Source organism: Pongo pygmaeus, chromosome 3 (assembly GCF_028885625.2).
Source record: "Pongo pygmaeus isolate AG05252 chromosome 3, NHGRI_mPonPyg2-v2.0_pri, whole genome shotgun sequence".
NCBI lineage: Eukaryota > Metazoa > Chordata > Mammalia > Primates > Hominidae > Pongo > Pongo pygmaeus.
The window spans coordinates 46411482-46427700 of NC_072376.2; the positions used below are offsets into that span (position 1 = coordinate 46411482).

Sequence of the window (16219 nt, forward strand, 5' to 3'; positions counted from 1 at the left end):
CATTTGCACTAGCCTGTGGGTTCTCTGAGGGCAGAAATGCCTCCTTCATTTCTTTATTCTCTAGACTCGGTACAATGGCAGAAAGAAAACACTGAATAAATGTTTAAGAAATACATTCAAGCCTGAATGAGTTCTGTGGCAATAGCTGTGGCAGCTATTGCATCAATGAGGTAATACAAGGAAATCTCAAAATGCTAGAGTTTTCCAGGGCTTATTCATGGACAAGAAGCAATCTAAGTAAGAATCCATGGATAAAGTCAAAGATGTGGCATTTCCAAAAACATGCAGCAAAGTAGAAGAAACTTTTCCAGTCTAACAAAAAGTACCAATCTTTCTTCTTAAAGTCAAAATATCTTTCTCTTCTCTCTACAGACAATGATACAAAATGTTGTCACATAAAAGAATCAAAGAGTATATAGTTTTAAAAAATGTGAGAAAAAGAATTATCTTATATACAAACAACAGCCAAGCCAAGAGCCAAATCAGGAAGTCAATCCCATTCAGAACTGACACAAACAGAATAAAATACCTAGGAATACAACTAACCAGGAAGGTGAACGATCTCTACAATGAGAATTCTAAAAACACTGCTCAAAGAAATCAGTGAAGACAAACAAATGGAAAAGCATCTCATACTCATGAATATGAAGAACCCATATCATTACAATGACCATACGGCCCAAAGAAATGTACAGAGTCAATGCTATTCCCATCAAACTACCAACAATGTTCTTCACAGAACTAGAAAAAACCATTTAAAAATTTATATGGAACCAAAAGACAGCCTGAATAGCCAAAGTAATCCTACGTGAAAGGAACAAAGCTGAAAATATTCATGTTACCCGACTTCAATACCAATATTACAGGGCTACAGTAATCAAAACAGCATGGTACCAGAACAGAATAGACAGCCCAGAAATAAGACTGCACACCTACAATCATCTGATCTTTAACAAACCTGACAAAAGCACACAATGAGGAAAAGACCCCCTATTCAATAAATGGTGCTGGAATAACAGGTTAGCTATATGCAGAAGATTGAAGCTGGACCCCTTCCTTGTATCATATACAAAAATCAACTCAAGATGAATTAAAGATTAAATGTAAACCCAAAATTCTAAAAGCTCTGGAAGACAACCTAGGCAATACCATCCTGGACTTAGGAATGGGCAAATATTTCATGAAAAAGATACCAAAAACTATTGCAACAAAAGCAAAAATTGACAAGTGGGATCTAATTAAACTTAAGAGCTTCTGCCCAGGAAAAAAAACTATCAACAAAGTACACAGACAACCTACAGGATGGGAGAAAATATTTGCAAACTATGCCTCTGACAAAGGTCTAATACCCAGCATCTATAAGGAACTTAAATAAATGTACAAGCAAAAAACAACCCCATTAAAAAGTGGGTAAAAGACATGATCACTTTTCAAAAGAAGACATACATGCATCCAAGAAGTATGTGAAAGAAAGGTCCATATCAGTGATCATTAGAGAAATGCAAATCAAAACTACAATGAGATACCATCTCACACCAGTCAGAATGGCTATTTTTTTAAAGTTGAAAAATAACAGATGCTGGTGAGGTTACTGAGCAATTGTTGGAGCTGCACCAAGCAACCATTGGTGGTGGTGTAAATTAGTTCAACCTTTGTGGAAAGCAGCGTTGCAATTCCTCAAAGAGCTAAAAACAGAACTAACATTTGACCCAGCACTCCCGTTATTCGGTATATACCCAAAGGTTTATAAATCATTCTATTATAAAGACACATGTACACCAATGTTCACTGCAGCACTATTCGCAATAGCAAAAACATAGAATTAACCTAAATGCCAATCAACAACAGATTGAATAAAGAAAACGTGGTACATATACACCACAGAATACTATGGAGCCATAAAAAAAGAATGAGACCATGTCTTTTGTGGGAACACTTTTGGGGCTGGAGGCTATTATCCTCAGCACGCTAAAGTAGGAACAGAAAACTAAATACTGCATGTTCTCACTCATAAGTGGGAGCTAAATGATGAGAACTCCTGGGCACAGAGGGGAACAACAGACACTGGGACCTACTTGAGGGTGGAGGGTGAGAGGAAGAAGAAGAACACACAAAAAAATAACTATTGGGTACTAGGCTTAGTACCCGAGTGACAAAATAATCTGTACAACAAATCCACATGACACTAGTTTACCTATATAATAAACCTGCACATATACCCCTAAACCTAAAATAAAAGTTTTTTTTTTAAGTATTAGGAAGTTAATTAGAAATTATTTGTTTTTCTGGAGTTTATTTGATTTGTCATTTTCATGTGTAATTACACACAATCACTTTCTTAATTTATACCACATTGTTTTGTATTTTTTAAGGCCCCCCCCCCCAGAACTGTATAATCTTCCATTTGCACCAAACCCTGATCTCCCTAAGGGAGAAATTCAGTAAAATTACTTTGCTAGAAAATAATTACAATTAGACTTGAAGCCAGGACTGGTTGGTCTCAAAGAGTTCTTTCTATTGCACTTTCACCACCTTTATTATCAGTTAAAACTCAGTGTGAATACATTTCATCTCTTCTTGAGAATAAGTAAGTTTGGAGGGGAGAGGAAAATCAAGGAAGCTTCTGGAGAAGTTATTATTAAACACACAAAACACAGGCCACAAGTATCTGAACATAAGCTATTCCTACTTTATAATTTTGCCTAGACTTGTGTCACTGGCCTCTTGTTATATAGCTGACTAAAAATAATTACTTACTGTGTATACCTGAGTATAAACTCATATTTTATTCTTACCTTTGCATATCTATAAATTTGACTATGGTTTCACAACTGGCATGCCCATGAGACTGTCTAATGGGGAAAAAGAAAATTCTGCAATACACCTTTTGTTTATGGAAATCTCTATCTCAGTGGTACCAACCTACTTTTATTTCTAGATGCTTTTTATTACTGTAGCAGTTATGCTATTGGTTGATGTACCCAGTGGCAATTTTAGGACTTACATACCCAATAAATGCAATAAATAATTAAAGCCAGCATTAAGTATGCTAATAAGTCTACACGTTTCCTAAAACAATTACACCAGCATTGTAAAACTGTTAAAATAGGAATATAGGCAAGCCAATCACACTCAAGATTTGATCATTTTTCTAAAAGACTCACAGTTGCTCAGCCATTAAAGCTAGTGGAAAAACCTTCCTCTGGGGACTATTTTCCTGGTTCATTTTGTACCATGCTATAATTAACAAAAAAGAAAAAAAAAAGGACTAGAAGAACATGAATCCTTAATAGAAGTAAACCACAACACACCTCATACACAGTTTTGGACAATGAATATTGTATTTTTTGCCAATAGCAAGCAACTGGCACCCTCTGCTTTTGTTAATGCAGTTCAGCTGATATGACAGACAAAACTGAAAGAGAAGGAGAACGTGCTTTATCATCTGTAGCCGAATTTCAATTTTCTCTTTCAAGTACAGTTGAATGCATTTTCTTTGCAACCCAAAGACAGAAGATCTTGATTACTGTTGCAAGAATAATCTCAACCTTTGTGTGAAGAAGATAGGGAAAATAAATAGTCTCTCTGGATGATGTGTCAGCTTTTGAACTTACAAAACAAGATATATTCTTGGAGGTAGGGAAATTAAATTAAGGTGAAATAGTATACCCATTAAAATGACAATTGAAGGCTTGTTTTGTAGACTATGGCTGGCTTCCCAAATGTCCTATGTTAGCCTCACCCCAGGGGCACAGACAACAGAACCAGGAACAAACAGGGTCAAGACAGGTGCAACTGTCTGGGAATACAGGTCACTCAGGCCACAGGCTCTGTCATGAACTGCCAGCTCTTGTAAAATAAAGGTTCCAACTCCTTTCTCCCCACCACCACCAATGTTTCAGGTCTTAAGAAAGAAAATGAATCGATCTCTCTCCAGATTTCTTCTCATCTATATCCACATCAAAAAAACCAATCCAACACCTGCTCAGCTGGATTCTTTCTGTCTCAGGAGAATGCTAAGTGTGTCCCCTCTTGAGTATTAAGAAAAGTTGTGTTTCTCTGAGTCACCTTTCCTTTACTTCCATTCAACAGACAACATTTTAATTGGGGCTAATAAAGAGTACTTCATTGTCCCCAATATGATCAGAAAACACAAAATTAGTAACTAGTCTGTTATTATTCTCTCTCAAGTATTCTGTCTCATGCAACCCTCAGGGTAATCCCTATGGCTGTCAACTCAGCCCTGCTGTCCTATCCCCGTCCATACTTCTATCCCTCCTTCCTCTCCACTGCTCAAATTAAATAGCCCATTCCCAATTCATCAGACAAATCAGTCTGCAATAACAGATGACAGTGGCTTAAAGTGTATATTTACATGGACACAAGAGATCAGGTCCCCCACTAAACACCTCACCCCTACCTTGGGTAATATTTTAAACCAGAAAGTTAATGATAATTTATCAGACTTCATTTTCTCTTACCTCACATTAAATTGGGTATTGTTAACCACATTAACTTGACATTATAATTTCCTCAGCTTCCCTAACTATGCTGGCTATGTTCTCTGATCTCCACCTCTCCGTTTCTCCTTCTAACTCTCTATGGGCTGCCTCTAAGCCTAATTTTTGGCCTTATAGCACAAAGGGATTACTCATTCTCATGACTTATGTCATCTTTAGGTTGGAGAAGTCTGAACCTGTATCTCCTGCCTAGAATCCCAGTACTATATATTCAATGTCTAAAGGGATTTTTCTCCTGGATATAGTCATTGGCCATTTCTAAATATGCATAAAGGTTAACTTGCCACCTTCCCTGCCAAATTTATATTATTTTCTCCAAATCCTCAAGTTATCTCGGAATTACTTCTTTTATTCCATTCATAACTTAGGTCTACAAGAACTTTGGACTCTTCTTCTGAATTCTCTTCTCCAAAAGCCAAATCTACATTAGATGTTCTTATCATTTGCTCTTAAATTATTCCAGTATTTCCCTAATTGGCCATCATGATTCAAATGTCTCTCCATCTCATCATTCATTATTTTTTTTGAGACAGGGTCTTGCTCTGTCACCCAGTCTAGAGTGCGGTGGTGTGATCATGGCTCACTGCGACCTCATTCTCTTGGGCTCGAGCAATCCTTCCCCTTCAGCCTCCCAAGAAGCTGGGACTACAGACATACACCACCATGCCTGGCTAATTTTTTTTTTTTTTTTTTTTTTTTTTTTTGTAGCGGCGGGGTCTTGCTGTGTTAACCAGGCTGTTCTCAAACTCCTGGGCCCAAGAGATCCACTGGCCTCACCCTCCCAAAATGCTGGGATTACAAGCATGAGCCACCGTGCCCAGTCCACTCAATTTACCATTGACAAATATTCATAAAATATTGTTTCCTATTATTTCACTTCCCCGTTTAAAAACTGTGTTGATGCCACATTGCCTGTAGCATCTGATTTGAACTCTTTGGTCTAGCCCTATATGCTTTTGCATATATCTTTCTGTTCCTTGATCATAAAATTAGATTATCAAATTCACTGATAGAATTAATCAATGAACACAGTGTACCGTAAACCTACTATAGTGTAACCTCATGAAGGAAGAGACTGTTCATCACCTCTTATTTGTTCATTGCTGTATCTTACTATGGTGGAGAAAAAAATTAACAAATTTTGTTCAAGAAATGATCTTAGTTTTTATCAATTCCCATTGTTGATATGCTATCTTCTTTATTTACCTCTTATACAAAATAAGGTCCAACTCATTATCCTTCTCCTCTACTAAAAATTATCAATTACTCCAACCTACCTGTATTGATCCCTCTCCTTTTTCAACTACTATAGCTTTAAAATATGCTATATTATACTGTATGCTAATAATTCCATCTGTAGCAATTTTGTCTTTCAAGCTAGATTTCAGTACCCATTTATTTGAAAAAGTGTCACAGTATTAGAAAATAAAAAGAATGTGAAACCTTGTAACTAGAATCTAAAAGATGAGTTAAGAAAGGCAAGTAAGAAATCATCTCCTAACTAGTGAGTTTAGCTACTAGTAAGAGAATAGATTCAGTCTCAATTCCTAGATAGGCATAAAATCCATTTTGATAAAACCCTAAGAGAAAATCTAAATGCACTTCAAGAAGACAGGCTTAAGAATCGGAGGGTGTGTGTGTGTGTGTGTGTGTGTGTGTGTGTGTGTGTGTGTGTGTGTGTGTGATCTGTGCATTTATGTATTTGGGGGGTGCTTTTTCGCCAATGAGAGAGAGATTGTGAGTCATGAGCTAAATAGTTGGCCTTTCATAAGAAAGTATAGATTCTTCTCTGTAGGTCTCCAGGCTCATGATAGACTTTATCCAGCTTAAATTTCATCCACAAATTCATTTCATAAATAAAATATGAATGTAAAAGTATTTTCCATTTGAATGATTATTTCTGCAACAATTACACAGGCAATTTTGACATCTTAAAATAGTAAGTATAGTAATTATTATAATAGCTATCATTTGTAGAGTACTTGCTATGCTCCAGGTATAGTGTTAACATTTTTGTCAAGCACAAATGACAAAAGGTCATGTACTGGATATGTGGAGAAATAAAACAACCCTAGATTTCTCAGTGTTCCTATAAAAAGCCCAAGCCTCCTTCAACATGGAAATATATTCACTATATAGTCAGAAAATCTTTAATTCCATTTCTCATAAAAATATTTTCACATACCACAAGGATTAAATCTGTAGCAATTTGTTTCCCTAATGATGGAGCTAACTGTTCTGATCCAAAATTAAACTTAGCTCTCCCAAAATCAAAAGGTTACATACTGGGATAGTTACCTAGTTACTGGGTGAAAGCATAGAGCAGAAAATTCCTAGATATTTATATTTTAAGGAAGAATGAGAGCCAGGGCTTGGAGACACCTCTAGGTCTGTGACACACAGGGCTATGTGGCTCCTGGGGAGATTTTTATTTACATACCAAAGTGCTGGAGTTAGGAATCATGCCCATTATGTTTCCAAGGATACCCTTGCAGAAAGAGAGGTGGACAACTGCCTCCTTGCCCTTAAATAAGCAGAGAAAATCTGTTTTTTCTTGTTCTTACATGGGTAGTTTGGCTTCTTGAGTAGAACAACTGACCTGGCTCTCACTGTCTCAACAGAAATGTAAGAACTGGTGGCAGGGGAGGAGGGGGGTCTTATTTCTCATTAAGAAATCTGTTACTGATATGGGGCACCTCAAATTCAAAATAAAATTAATAAAAACAAATACTGCTATGATTTGAATGTTTGTGTTCCCCCCAAAATTCATTTGTTGACATTCTAACCCCCACAGTGATGATATTAAGAGGTGGGGGCCTTTGATAGGTCGCCCTCATTAATCAAATTAGTGCTCTTATAAAAGAGGCCCAATGAAGCTTGTTTGTCCCTACCACCATGTGAGAATACAGCAAGAAGATGTCATTTATAAGCAAATGGTGGCCTCACCAGACACCAAATCTGCTAGCACCTAAGTCTTGGACTTCCCAGTCCCCAGAACTATGTGACATAAATTACTGTTGCTTATAAGCTACCGAGATTATGGTATTTTATTATAACAGCCCCAAAAAGACAAAGACAAATATTAAAAACTCAACACAATGTGAACTTTATATTTTTAGCAGTTCTAGAACTTCAGGTGTATAATATGTAACTTTATTTCTACATCTTATTATAATTTCTGCCTTTGATTACCTAGCCTAGCATAAAGCTTCAATCTGCTTATAAATTCAGATTTTCCTGTGATTTCTTATTGTGGTTTCAGAAAAAGCATATGTGACATTGAGGTATGAAGGGTGGCATTCAGATGATCCTCGTTCATTTTATTTGTGATATCTTGTAGTAATATAACCTGTCATACACTGCCTCAACAAGAATATTAAACATAGATTGCTACTAGAGCAGGTATTGAAAGTTATGGTCTCACCAATGGACTTGATTCCCACCTCAGCTATGAGACACAATCAATCAACAGATATTTCCGATAAATCATCCTATTGTCCTTATCATAGGCTTCCCACTCTGATGGAGTTGAGGGTAGAAAAAATCAGTAACTGGCAATCCTACCCAAGTTCTAAACAATTTAGCGATACAAAGGAGTTGTCCTAAGATGAGATCAATATATTACCTCTGCATCTAATAAAGCAAATTTAGAGAGTAGTTTAATCTATTATATGATTAATTTTATGTGTCAACTTGACTGGGCTTAAAGATGCCCAAATAGCTGGTAAAACATTATTTCTAGGTGTGTCTGCGAGGGTGTTCCCAGAAGACATTAGCATTTGAATCAGTAAACTGAGTAAAGAAGATGCACCCTCACTTTTGCGGACTTACGTCAGCCAATCTATTGGGGGTCCAACAGAACAAAATGGCAGAGAAGGGTGAGCCAACTCTCTCTCTCTTTAAGCTGGAACATCCATCTTCTCCTGCCCTCAAACACTGCAGCTTCTGGTTCACCAGATTTCACATTCAAAGAGTTATATCAGTGGTCCCCCATGAGTCCTCAGGCCTTAGGTATTGGAGTGGAAGTTACACGATCTGTTCCTCTGGTTCTTACACTTAAGGACTCAGTCTGAATCACACTATCAGCTTTCTTGGTTTCCCATCTTGGGACAACATATTATGGGACTTCTCAGCCTCCACAGTTGCATTAGACAATTCCCCTAACAAATCTCTTCTTATTCCTATATCTATCTCTATATATCCTATTAGCTTTGTTTCTCTGGAGAACCCTGCCTAATACATCCATGAGCAATGGGTTTTCCAATATTACACAGATCTTCCCACTCAATCTCAGCACACAGTATGAGGAAAGTCCTTCTCTTACCCCTGTAAAATGGAAGAGCAGAGCAACTTCCTGAGGATAGCTGAATCCCAAGAAAAAAAGGAGGACAATGTTGTAGTTTCTTCTTCTAAAGTTGACGATCATATAACTCCCTTAACTACTCACATAAAAGTTAGGTCAAGAGATCAAACATGTTACAACAGTGGACCTTCCACATAAAAGGAAACATCACAAAAAGAAAGCAAGCATTCTATAATCCCTTCCATATACCAATAATCTGCAGCATTTTTGTTCTACTAAACCAGTGGACTTAATCATTAAGCTTATGGTCAGTCAGCATGGCTCTCCTTCAGAGAAGGGAATCAGTAGCCTATCAAGACATTGCTTCTTTGCTTCTTCCATTTCATGAGTCACCTACACCATCTATGACTTTAGGTATTGTCTTCTGAGACCACTGTTAGCAGTTAAGATTTTTGAACGTCGAATTCTCCAAAGTAGGTCAAAACTACATTAATTAAATTAAATCAAATCTGTAGTCATTCTACAGCCTGGCCAACATGGCAAAACCTCGTCTCTACTAAAAATACAAAAATTAGCCAGGCATGGTGGCACACACCTGTAATTCCAGCTACTCGGGAGGCTGAGGCACAAGAATCACTTGAACCTGGGAGGCAGAGGTTGCAGTGAGCCCAGATCACACCACTGTACTCCAGTCTGGGTAACAGAGGGAGACCCTGTCTCAAAAAAATAAATAAATAAAAATAAAAATAAAAACTTTGTAGTTATTCTATAACTAAGGCTGAAAACTGATTTCTAACTCTATGTCTTATCGAAAATTATGACAAGTATATATCTAGCATAATACATCAGGGTCCTGCAATGAGATCAAACAACTTAAGAAATTCCAAGAATACAATTGTAACATCATAGAGATATGCCAAATTTGAAAATAAGCCCTTTCAATTATTAAATTCCCAAGAATAAATTTAAGTCCAAAAACTAAATCACCTTGGAAATTCAAATAAAAAACCATTAACACTCAAAGAAATTAAAGTCCATTATCAAATTTTCAAGCCCTTATGAGCTACACCTTGAAAATGTTCAAATCAGAATGCTTAGGTAAAAGTCAATAAAACATCGTGATGAATTTATTCTTCTGCCACCTCTCAGGGGCATTCTTAATACTTGGAATGGGCATACAGTCATGTGCCACATAACATTTCAGTCAATGATGGACTGTCCTATAATATTAAAATGGAGCTGAAAAATTCACATCAACTAGTGACATTGTAGTCCTTGTAAATGAGAACACATGGACACAGGAAGGGGAACATCACACTCTGGGGACTGTTGTGGGGTAGGGGGAGAGGGGAGGGATAGCTTTAGGAGATAGACCTAATGCTAAATGACGAGTTAATGGGTGCAGCACATCAGCATGGCACATGAATACATATGTAACTAACTTGCACATTGTACACATGTACCCTAAAACTTAAAGTATAATAAAATAAAATAAAATAAAAATATTGTAGTACAATTACTTAGTTTTTTTTTTAATAAATTCAGTGTAGCCTAAGTGTATAGGCTTTATAAAGTCAACAGGAGTACATAGTAATGTCCTAGGCCTTCACATTTACTCACTACTCACTCACTGCCTCACCCGGAACAACTTTTAGTCCTGTAGGCTCCTCATTCATGCTAAGTGCCCAATACAGGTGTATCATTTTTTATCTCATACAGTATTTTTACTGATCCTTTGCTATGTTTATATATGTTTAACTACACAAATACTGACCATTGTGTTACAAGGACCTTCAGTATTCAGTAAAGTAACATCCTGTACAGGTCGGTAGCCTAGGAGCGATTAGCTATACCATATAGCCTATGTGTGAAGCAAGCTATACCATCTAGGTTTGTGTAAGTACACTGTATGATGTTTGTAGATGATGAAATCACCTAATGATGCATTTTTCAGAACATATATCCTTGCTGTTCAGCGACGCATGACTGTAGTTCCTCCAGGGATTCAGATATTATATCACATCAAAGACAAATTTTTCCTAGCTACATTGTAAAGAGCCGAAAGAATAATCATCCGCAAAAAAAGGTGAGCTGTATCTCTATCATATTCTTATGACTTCTGATAAACTAAAACTGAATCAAAGATTTAAATGTACAAAGGGAAAGAAATATGAAAGCATGAAGTACTAAATGAAAACACACAAATTCCTTTAAAATCTGGAGTGAAAAAGACATTTCTAAATGACTAAAACCCATTACACAAAGAAGGAAATACTGATAAATTGTACTATATTAAAAGAAAAATCAGGGTCAAAAGACAAATGACACACTAGAGAAAAAATATTTCAAACTCACATGATAGGCAGAAGATTCACCTCCATCACATAGAAAGAGCAGCTAGAACTCAAATGGAGATAACAGTAATAAATTCCTAAAAATGGTCAAAAAAATGAAAATCACTTCACAGAAAAAGAAATTAAAATGGCCCTTAAAGAAATGCAGATATACAACTCATTCACATATTCTTATTAAATAATAAATACAAATTAAAACAACACTGAGAAATTTTTCACTTATCAGATTGTCAAGAATCCAAATTTTCATAATACTCTGTTAACAAAACAGATCTCACACCATAAGAAGAATGCAAAATGGTACAACATATACAGGGAGAAATTTGGTAATACACAAACATTACACAGGCATTTATCTTTTGATACAGCAATTCTACTTTTAGTAATTTATACATGCAAGCATCCACTAGCAGGAAACTGTTTATGATACATTCACATCACAAAATATTAATTCCATGCAACAAGGAAAAGTTTTCCACATACTGAAAACATGCAGTTGACTGAAAAAAAAATGAGGTACAGAGCAGAGTGTGTGAAGTTTGCTATCTTTTGTAGAGAAAACAAAAAATTAAGAACATGGATTCCTATTTGTATGTGTCTGCATGTTAAAAGACAACACATTAGATATGCATAGTATGGTAGAACCTACTAAATGGATTACCTACCTACTTATGACTCTGAAGCCAGATTGCCTAAGTCTGTTTCTGCCACTTTCAAATTAAAACCTTTTCGAGCCTATTTTTAAAATGGGGAGTATAGAAATTCTTACCTCAGAGAGTTGATACAAGATATAAATGAGTTAATATTTGCAAAGTACATAGGACTGTATTTGGACACTTCAGTATTATACAAGTTTTTTTTTTTTTTAAAGCAACAAACAACTAAATAAATAGAACTTGTAGGCATGGGTAAATATATGTATAGAAGTAAGGTTTGTCAAATTTACATTTTTCCATTTGTTTTAACTTTACAAATGTATGGTTCAAAAACAATACTAAAAGAATACATATACTCAACACAACTGTCCCCACACCTATGTAATTTCAACACAGCCACATTCCCAAACCCTAAAACAGTTATCCCAAAGCACACTGTGTTCTTAGAAACCAGAACTGAATGTCATCTAGAGGAAGAAGGGGACATGAAAATATTCTTGGTTGCAGCCTCATCAGGATGCTTGTCATTTATGTGAGTAACACAAAATCCTGAAAACTCCTATCAATACGATAATTTTGACATTAAGGATTCATCCTACCTGGGAGTAAAATGCACTCAGTATGCTGTTGCCTCTCTCAGAGAATGACATTTGAGACATTCCTGCCTTACAGAAAAGTTTAAAAATTTCTAATCAAGATCACCAGGTTTTAATTAAGTATAAAATTTTCCCTCTACAACCTGTTTTTAAAACCTTCATTTTCATTCCCTCTCTGAGCCCTCAGTTTCTGCCACTTTGGTGCAGCTGAAGGTGGACTCTATCTTACAAAACGGAGCCTACCATCTCTGATAAGCATATATTTCAATCCTATATTACAGCAGTTCTTTCCACTGTTCCTTGTTATGGAATTGATAAGCTGGTGACTTGCCCCTCAGGGAGGGTTTCTCTCTCATCTATTTATTTCAGCTGGAAAATCACTCACAGCAAATTCCTGAATTGAAGCTGCAACTGATGATTCTGAAGCCTGAGCCTCCAGGGGCCCAAAGAGAACTAACTCCTTTTCCATGTGCTCATGTCTTTCATCATAAAATTGTATAGACCTTGAATAGCACTTTTTTCTGCTACATATTTTTTTGCAACAATGAAACACACCTCTGCTTTTTATTTTCTTCTATCCTTCTCTTACATCTTTCAGAAAGTTTTAACTGTTCTTAGCTATGTAATCAACTTAGGAAGTTGAGTTTCTAACTGGTTAACCTTTTTATTAATTTGGTCTCTTCTCCAACACACATAGCATTAATGCTCTTTGCTGGAAATGAATACTTGACTACCTTATTTTTTTCTAGGCATTAGTTTTTTTCTAACATACTCCTCTAGTTCTTAAGTTCCAGAATCTTCTTCTCTATCAGTAACGATGAAATCACTCAATTCTGAATTTACTAAAAGTCTCTACCATTCAAACACATATTTTCCCCTCTTCCTCCCTGAGACAAACAGTTCCATGCAGGAACTTTTCTCTCATTAGACCAACATCTAGTCTATTTAAGCCTGAATTTATCTTCTTGCCTGGCTCATTCCAATATGCCCCTCTTGCTTGAGCCTTGTCTTGCATCCTAATTTTTGGGCAAAATCCTTCAAGGCACAAAATGTAACTATGTTCAAAATCTATAATGGTTATATTACCTTGAAAAAATCACCTAATGACACTTTGTGAGTTCAACAGATTTCCCTAGTCTTAGTTCTAACTGTCTTTAACGTCATCCCTTAACTGTGACTTCTTAACAGTTTCCTATTTCCTGACTCTCTTTCAAGGAGCCATTCCATTTGAGATCTTGCCTCTTTCTCTTTTTGATTAATTTGACTCAGGTCCTTATCTCAATCTAGTAACAACTAAACTCTTAAACTCTTCTTTTACCAATCCTATGACATACAACATTTAGATCCTCTTGAATCTCTATTTCCCTCTACTTTAACTTCAAATCTCATTTTCTATGTCATTTCTCTTAAGCTGGTGTCCTAATTTCCCAAATTTGCTCCTAAAACCTTTTCTTTTTCTCCAGCTCTAACATTTTATTCTTGCTTCCATTTTTCCATTGCTCTCTATTAACAATGAAGCATAAATTTTAAACTCTTCTAGCACCTAAAAATCCTAAGCAAAAAGGATTTTTAGAACCAGATATTCCAATCATGAGACTTTTTAATTGCTTTCTCAGTCACTGTTTTTGCAATAATTGTATTGAATGGTTTCTCATCCTCAATTTATGAAGATCTATGAAAATCTATATGGTCTTTACAAGAAGGGTTCCCATTGCTTTTTAATTTAATATCCAACTCCATAATTTGATATCTACATGCACCTCCTATGGGTGGAGTCACAGTGTGAATCTCAAAGATAAAAGTTATAACCAGAGTACAAACAATTGTTAAATTCAAAGCCACCGTGAGATAAAAAAATAGGAACAACTATTAAATCGATGGCCAAGTCAGATAACTCCAAGATTTGTCACTCCAAACTTCCATCTCTTGTCTCTGAAGAGAAGTCAAAACCATATAAAAGATCAGAATTTTAGCAGACTTTTTTTTTTTTTTTGAGTCAAAACAATATAAAAGATCAGAATTTTAGCAGACTTTTTTTTTTTTTTTTTGAAACGGAGTCTCTCTGTCTCCAGGCTGGAGTGAAATGAGATGACCTCAGCTCACTGCAACCTCCGCCTCCCGGGTTCAAGCGATTCTCCCGGCTCAGCCTCCCGAGTAGCTGGGACTACAGGTGCGTGCGACCACGCCTGGTTAATTTTTGTATTTTTAGTAGAGACGCGTTTCACCATGTTGGCCAGGATGGTCTCAATCTCTTGATCTTGTGATCCTCCCGCCTCAGCCTCCCAAAGTGCTGGGATTACAGATGTCAGCCACTGCACCCGGCCAGAATTTGAGCAGACTATCTATGCCCGCTATGTAGGCCTGGCACTAAACATTTCCTGCAAATACCACTGGACATACTAGCACCACTTTGAGATCTATAAGGCTCGTACACAAAAAGACTATAATCATACCCTTCTCTCAGTCAAGGCTACTTAGAAAAAACTGCCTCTACAGATTTCAAAGCCAAGCAGCAATAATCACTTGACTAACACCCGTTTAATAGGGACCAGCACTCCTGGTCAGATTTTGTTTGCTGAGTCCCTCAAATCTTATTGTCTTTTGCTCACAGCCCAAGGTATGCAAACCTGCTTATATACAAACAGCCACTCTCCTGTGGGCAAAATTGCCACTACAGCTGAACATATATGATCGGTACCTAGACCAGTTCTGCCAGAGTGCAACACTTCCCACTTTAGCCATGCCAGCAGATACAACTACACAAATCGCTCTGCAACATGGAATTCCTTTCCTTTTAATTTTCTTTTTTACTCCCATCCTATGTCCTAGATGTCAGAGTGAGAGGAAGGTCCAAAATATAACGTCTTTCCATTCCCTCTGGGAGAAATGAAACAAAATAAGTAAAGTGGCAAAAAAAAAAAAAAAAAAAAATCTGGCCGGGTGCAGTGGCTCACGCCTGTAATCCCAACACTTTGGGAGGCCGAGGCGGGTAGATCACGAGGTCAGGAGATCGAGACCATCCTGGCTAACATGGTGAAACCCCGTCTCTACTAAAAATACAAAAAAATATTAGCCGGGCGTGGTGGCGGGCCCCTGTAGTCCCAGCTACTCGGGAGGCTGAGGCAGCAGAATGGCGTGAACCCGGGAGGCGGAACTTGCAGTGAGCCGAGATTGCGCCACTGCACTCCAGCCTGGGGCGACAGAGTGAGACTCCGTCCCAAAAAAAAAAAAAAAAATTCCAAAATATTTCCTGATAACTGTTAGAGCAATGAATGAAGACCATGTCTTATAACTGTCAGGTTACTGATAACGAACCCCAGAATTAGACAAACTTACCAAGGACGTCTCAGGTAACAGGCAAAAAAGATGGCGCAGAGGCAAATTCCGAACCTTTCCGTTTTCCAGCCTGGAGGGGTCGGGTAAAACAGGTACTTCCAGTGAGCAGTTTCCGCCTTAGGGGAAAGGAAGAGGCGGTCACATGAAGAGCTGCGCGTTCCAAACTGACCAATCAGATAGATGATTGCTATCTCCACAGGAGGAACTAAAAAGACAGCCATTAGGAGAGTTCTTCTAATATAAGTCCCTCCGTAATGAAGGAAACAAAAGAATTGAGATGGGTGTTCCTGCCTACCAACATAATTCCTAGTGACACCTGTTGGGATCTTTTCCTTCCATGTCACAGCTATCTCTTGGCAAGCCCCCTGGCTTCTTTATCCCACGTGGTGATGAGGGAAGTTTGAGATTGCCTGTAACCCAAAGCAAGTCATAAATCCCGTGTAGCCCATCTGAT

The 16219-nt window shown here is 37.2% G+C and overlaps 1 protein-coding gene across 4 annotated transcripts in view; it reads right to left on the reverse strand.

Moving 5' to 3' along the window:
* Nucleotides 1–15886, reverse strand: part of LOC129035601 (cytochrome c oxidase subunit 7B2, mitochondrial) — a 173257-nt gene extending 157371 nt beyond the window's left edge. For 3 of the 4 annotated variants that reach the window (XM_054486133.1, XM_054486135.1, XM_054486136.1), the window contains exons 1-2: nucleotides 15766–15886; nucleotides 11179–11254 (exon numbers count right to left, since the gene is read on the reverse strand). The gene's annotated coding sequence lies outside the window, so the exon portion shown is untranslated. The remainder of the gene's footprint in view (nucleotides 1–11178; nucleotides 11255–15765) is intronic. The other variant, XM_054486137.1, reaches the window with a different exon arrangement.
* Nucleotides 15887–16219: the final 333 nt, after the last annotated feature.